At 45.6% G+C, this 5,766-nt stretch overlaps 1 protein-coding gene across 1 annotated transcript in view; it reads left to right on the forward strand.

The window, feature by feature from the left end:
• Positions 1-5,766, forward strand: part of TRANK1 (tetratricopeptide repeat and ankyrin repeat containing 1) — a 111,589-nt gene that overhangs the window by 1,149 nt on the left and 104,674 nt on the right. The gene's annotated exons all lie outside the window — the stretch shown is intronic.

Below are 5,766 nucleotides of genomic sequence, written 5' to 3' on the forward strand. Positions count from 1 at the left end.
CTCGGGGCGCGGGGCTGCACCGGAACCCTGCCAGGCGGGATGGGCGGGCGCGGCGGGGAACTTGACCAGCGAGCGGCTGCAGCGATCCCGAGCCGGCCAGGCCGCCTCCTCTGCCGGGAGCCCGAGTCCGCGCGGTAGGCTGCAGGGCTTCACCCTCTTCCGATAAACGAGTCTGGGGGGCGGGATAGCCGCTGAGGCCCCGTGGCCGAGAAGTGCATTTCTCGGGAGCTTGGAAAAGCCTAGGTTTCCGCCTTGGAGTGTTTGTAGACGAGGGCTTGGAGCCTGTTGCTGGAGAAAGAAGGTGCCTCCAGACCTCCAACTCCCCAGCTCTTGGGGAGCCTTGCGCATTTGCATCGGGGTTTGGAGAGCACCTTTACATGCGTTCGCAGCCGGGAGGTGTTTGGGGCGGCCACAAGCGTTGGAAACTTCGAGGAAAATAGTTTGGGAGGTGTGCTGTTTGATTTAAAGGGAGGGAATGAAGAGGGGGCGACCGGGCCTTCCTGATCAAGGAATTACCCCCCCCCCCCAAGTGAAATAATAAGATTGAGCGACTGGGTTAATAATGCCATTCCTTAGAAAAACTGATGGATCGGAATGATGTTTCCAAGGATTGGCATGACTAATTGTTGCAGTTAGGTGCCGTCGACTCATGACTCACAGCATATGAAAATATACCGAGGGCTTGATACGGTCATTTGCTGTCGTTTGCTGGTTGTAATTTTTAAAACAAACTCAAAGTTTCACTTAGAGGTGAGTAAAAACAAAGATGTAATTCATTTTCACATGGAAGTTGACAATCACTCAGAATTTGGTTCGGAGGCTTTGTGGACTAAAGGAGAGCTGGGTGTCCGAAGGCCTTGAATACACACGAGTCCTCGCAGTAGCACCCTTGCAGCCATAACTAGTGTTTGGAGTTGCTGTCCAGTTGCTTCAGACTCAGAGCTGCCCCAGGGGGTGGCAATGGAGAATTCCTGCTCAGGAGAGAGTGATCAGTGTTTGAGCTGTTGTTCAGAAGCGGATCATTAGACCTTTGTGCCTTGGGTGGGAGTCAAACCTTCACACCTTCTGATTGCGAGGGGAGCGTGCTAATGCTTTATGCTACACAGGAATATATAATAACTCCCGACAAAGCAGGCATTCTTGTTATCATTCTATTTTTTCCAGTTCAGGAAGCTACAACAGGCTAAGAAAGAAGCTTCCCCAAGGCTAGGAGAAGTCAGTGTTCTAGAGGGAAAGAGTTCTTCCTGCTTCCAGTAATCTCTTGCAATGTTCTGCTTCACGCTAGAGCTTCAGGCAGTCAGACCTTTTTTTTTTTTTTTTAAGAAAAGGCTGTTTTTTAGTCTGAGAAGTTTATTCTTCATTTACAAGTACCTCTCTCTCTCTCTCTCTCTCCCTCTCCCTTTCTCTCTCTCAAACCTTCTTGGTTTGATGTTTGTTTGAGTGAAAGCTTACAGAACAAATTGGTTTCCTGTTCCACAGCCTCTATCTACAGACTTTGTTTCATGTCATTAGTCTCCATCCCCCTCAGCATGCAGACCATTTTTCTGAGATACAGTCATTCCTTTGATGCTTTTGTTGGTCATCCTGTGCTGTGCGTTCTAGGAAGCTCAGATGCAGCAGTGATTGCGAAGCTGGTTTAGGACCTGCCGTGAGGTTGTACATCAGGGCCCTGTGGATCAGAAGTGACTCCAACAACATCTCACAGCTTCCCTGTAAGAGCGTCACAAGTCTATTGTGTACCTGTTTCCAAAACGTAAAAAACAAAAACAAAAAACCCCGGAAACGTCTTGCCATGGAGTTGAAACCAGACATAACTGACCCTGCCTGTGGGTTTTCTGAGACTGGAAATTGCAGGGGAGTAGATTACATTGGTTTCTTCTGGTGTGCAGCTGGTGGACCCTAAGCCCCAGAGAGGCCTGGCTTTGGGTTTAGCGAGCATAGCCCCGCAGACCAGAGCCCCTGTGCTTGTTATGTGCCTTCGAGTCGTTTGTGACTCATAAACGACTCATAGCAACTCCACGGAGTCGGGCTATTTTGTAAGGTTAGTAGGTCTTGGATTTCTGAGTGAGTTTTGCCAACTGTTGTGTTTTCTTCAGAATGTGAGGTGGGATGCCTGACTGTGGCCTTCACCTCTGAGTTGACGTCTCCTAGCCTCAGAATGATGGATTTCACAAGGGTTTGTTGTTGTTGTTGTTTGTTTTGTTTTGTTTTTTAAATTAAGAATTATGCAGTCCCAGAGGTGCGTGGTTAGAATCCACCAGATGCTATGCTGGAAAAGGAGGGACAATCTCCTCCTGTACCAATCAAATCCGATTTGATGGTACACACGCATAAAAATAATAAAATTAAAAAAATTAGATTGAGAGTTATGATAGAGACCTACACTTATCCACTTTCTTCTGTAGGTAGAAAACTGCAGTAGGAACTTCATGGTACATTTATTCTCACTACAGATCCAAACACTGTATTTTCCTTTGTTCTTCTTAATCCATTTTAACATTTTTAAAAACACTAATCATGGTCCATTAACCCAGTTGCCTTAAATGGCAGGAGCAGGCTTTCTTTGGGATATACCAGAAAGGCCAGGGGGAGGGCCAGCGTTTGCCTGGGGAACTGGCTTTGAAAGGGAAGTGGGGAGCTCTGGTGGCCTAGTGACAAGAAGCCGCACTGCAATTCCAGAGGTAGGCAGTTTGAATCCACCAGATGTTTTGCTGGAGAAGGAGGGACAATCTCCTCCTGTACCAATGAGATCTGACTTGATGGTACACACACATACACACACACACACACTAAGAAAAAAAATTCTTAAAAAAAGAAAGGGAAGTGGTGTAGGAGAAATGTGGACTACACTTCAAACGTCAGTAATGAGAATACTATGGTGTCAGAGTTTGGATCAGCAGTCTGCAAATCTGATCTGCTGTCAGCCATGTAGCCCTTTGAGGCCACCTTACGTAAGTGCCGGAGTGAGAAAATGACCACTATCTCCCTTGCTTTTGTAATTTTTGTCTTTTGGGGGTTTTGTTTTGTTTTATTTTAGGAGCTTGAAAGGAAGATGCTGCCAGGCTCCGACAAACCCTGAATTAATATACATTAAAAAGAAAACAAAAGAATTCTTGAGATATCTGTTGGGAAGTCCAGAGCTGTTCTGTGATCTTTTGACAGATGAGGAAACAGGCTTGGGAAGCCTATCACTTGTTATTTTACTGTTTACCGTTCATTTGGAACCAAACCTCAGCTGACCCTCCAGCGGATTTTCAGAGGCAATAAATTTGCGTAGGATATTACCCATCCTTCTTTCACAGAGCAGCTGGTGGATTCAAACCTTGTACCTTTGAGGTTGCAGTGTGTTTTCTTACCAGTAGGCTACCTGAGCATCCTATCAGTACAAACTAGTTAGTATTCTATCTGGGAATAGCTACTTCCTCTTTTGTTTTACCAGGCTAGGACACTCCAGTAGTAGAAACTTTACCTTCATGAAATACCTGTTTTACTTTCTGGTATTTGTTTTCTATTACAATAATAAATATATAGAGAGTAAAAGTTGCTGTTTTAATAGTTTTCAAGTAGGCAGTTCAGTAACATTAATTTTATTCACGATATACTGCTGTTTTGCTCCCATAACATGTTCATCACCCTTAGGAGAAACTCAGGAAAAAGGCCGTTGTCTTTTTCAATCACTTGCTATGCATCTGAGTGCCGAACAATGAGTAGGGATAACAGAAGAATTGATGCCTTTGAGTTGTGTTGGGGAAGAGCACTGAACCTTCCGTGGACTTCCAGAAGAATGGACAGATAAGTATCGGAGAAGGCACAGCCGGCGTGCTCCTTGGAAGCAGAGATGACAGAGCTTCACCTCACTTCCTGTGGGCATGTTGCTAGGAGAGGCTGTTTCTTGGAGAAAGACATGGTACTTGGAAAGGCGGAGGGACTGAGAAGGAGAGGAAGACCCTGGACCGGATGGATTGACACGGTGACTGCAGCAGTGAGCTTGAGAGTGTCAGAGATTGTAAGGATGGCACAGGACAGGACAAAGTTCAGATCTGGTATTTATAGAGTGGCAGTGAGTCACCTTAACAGCAGGGGAAACTCTGCTCATTAACAATCTACTCTTTATTCCTCTCCTTTAGTCCTCGGTCAAGACGAATTAAGTCTTGTTTCCATGCATTTGTCTCTTCTAGATGTTTCATAAAATTATGAGCCTGTAGTATCTTCAGGCCAAAGCCCTTATTCTTTCTTAAGGCCCCATGGGTTTCAGGAAGTTGTCTGTTAATGTCAGAAGTGGGGCTAGAACTTGGGTGCCCTGAGCACTGCTGAGGGGGTTCCCTTGTAGGGAAGGGGTTGCCCTTGAGAGGTCCCCGAGAGAGGAGCTGTTTTGTTTGTGGGGTGCTCCCAGCACCTTGCTCCATGGTCAGGATCGCTGGCACTCGCACCCGTTATGTTTGGTTTTTTTCTTTTTCTTTTCTTTCTCTCAATGTTAGATGGTGAACTTGAGCCAGCAAGGAGCAAGCTGGCCCTAGACTTTTGCAAGTCCTTACTTCTTTGTCTCCAATTCTTAGTGTCCCAAGGACAGAAAGCCACGGACACGCCTCTGTAGGAGGAGGCCATTGTTGCAGTCACTCTGGGAGTCTGTCTTCCTCCTGTTTGCTAATCCCAGCGTGATGTCTTTTTTTCCCCCCAAAACGGTTGGGGCCCCTTTCACCGTCCTGCCTTTAAAGAGCACCCTGGTTGCTTCCAAGACCTCTTTATTTGGTCTTTTGGCAGCCTGTGAGAGATTCAATACTTGGTTTTGGTTTTATGCATGGGCAGGATTTATGAGCAACCTGTTGGCCAGTGTCTTAACTTCCTCTTTTGTCTTCATGTGGAATGTTCACCTCTCAGTTCATCAGCCTTCTAATTGCTCATACTTAAATGGATTGGGTTTGAATTTTGAAGACTTTTCCGTTTATCCCTTTACCCTTTGTTGACCTCGTTTTGCAAATGTTGATTTTGGTCTTACCTTGGCCTTGTGCTATTTGGAGAAGTCACTTCCTGACCTGTAAAATTAGAATAATAATAGTACTTCCCTTTCTGCATTGTTTGGGACTTTCAGTGAGAAAATACCTGGAGAGGGTTTATTTATGTTGGGGTCTTGGCACATGGTAAATATTCAGTAAATTCTACCTGTCACTCAGCTCTCTGGAACCACATCACAGGAGTTGCAATATGAAAAACTGCCAGTCTCAAGCTTAATCCCAAGACTGTAGCACTGGTCTTGAATGTGTCAGAGACGATGGGGATGCCGCAGGGTAGGACAGGGTTTGGAGCTGCTGCTCAGAGGGTTGCTGTGAGTTCTGCTTGCTTCAAGGGCACCTAACAACTACAGCCACAGCACACTGAAGAAAGTGCCTGCCCCACGCCTCGGAGTGGGAGGAAGAACTCTTGAGGGCCTGCTTTTGGAAATGAAGTGACTGAGACTCCACTTCAGAATTGGGACTTGAAATGGATCATCTCTCCCTTTTTTTCCTCAAGTCTCTTCAAATGACCTGATGTTGTTTTGCGAGACTTGGAATGTCCAGATCTTTCTGTGCTCACGGTTTCCCTGATTTAAGACTCCAAGGCTTTTAATTCTTCTTCTTGTCTTAAAATTAGCTTTTAGCCTCTAACAGGGTAAAAAGGGAAGCCACAGACAGGGAAAAAGTTTTTGGTAATGACATGTCAGACAAGGGACTTATATCTAGAATTTATAGAATACTCGAGCACCACAACAAGATAAAGGAGAATAATCCA

The sequence above is a fragment of the Elephantulus edwardii genome, unplaced genomic scaffold (assembly GCF_000299155.1).
Source record: "Elephantulus edwardii isolate Elephantulus edwardi_28Jun2011 unplaced genomic scaffold, EleEdw1.0 scaffold00091, whole genome shotgun sequence".
In the NCBI taxonomy this organism is placed as follows: Eukaryota; Metazoa; Chordata; class Mammalia; order Macroscelidea; family Macroscelididae; genus Elephantulus; species Elephantulus edwardii.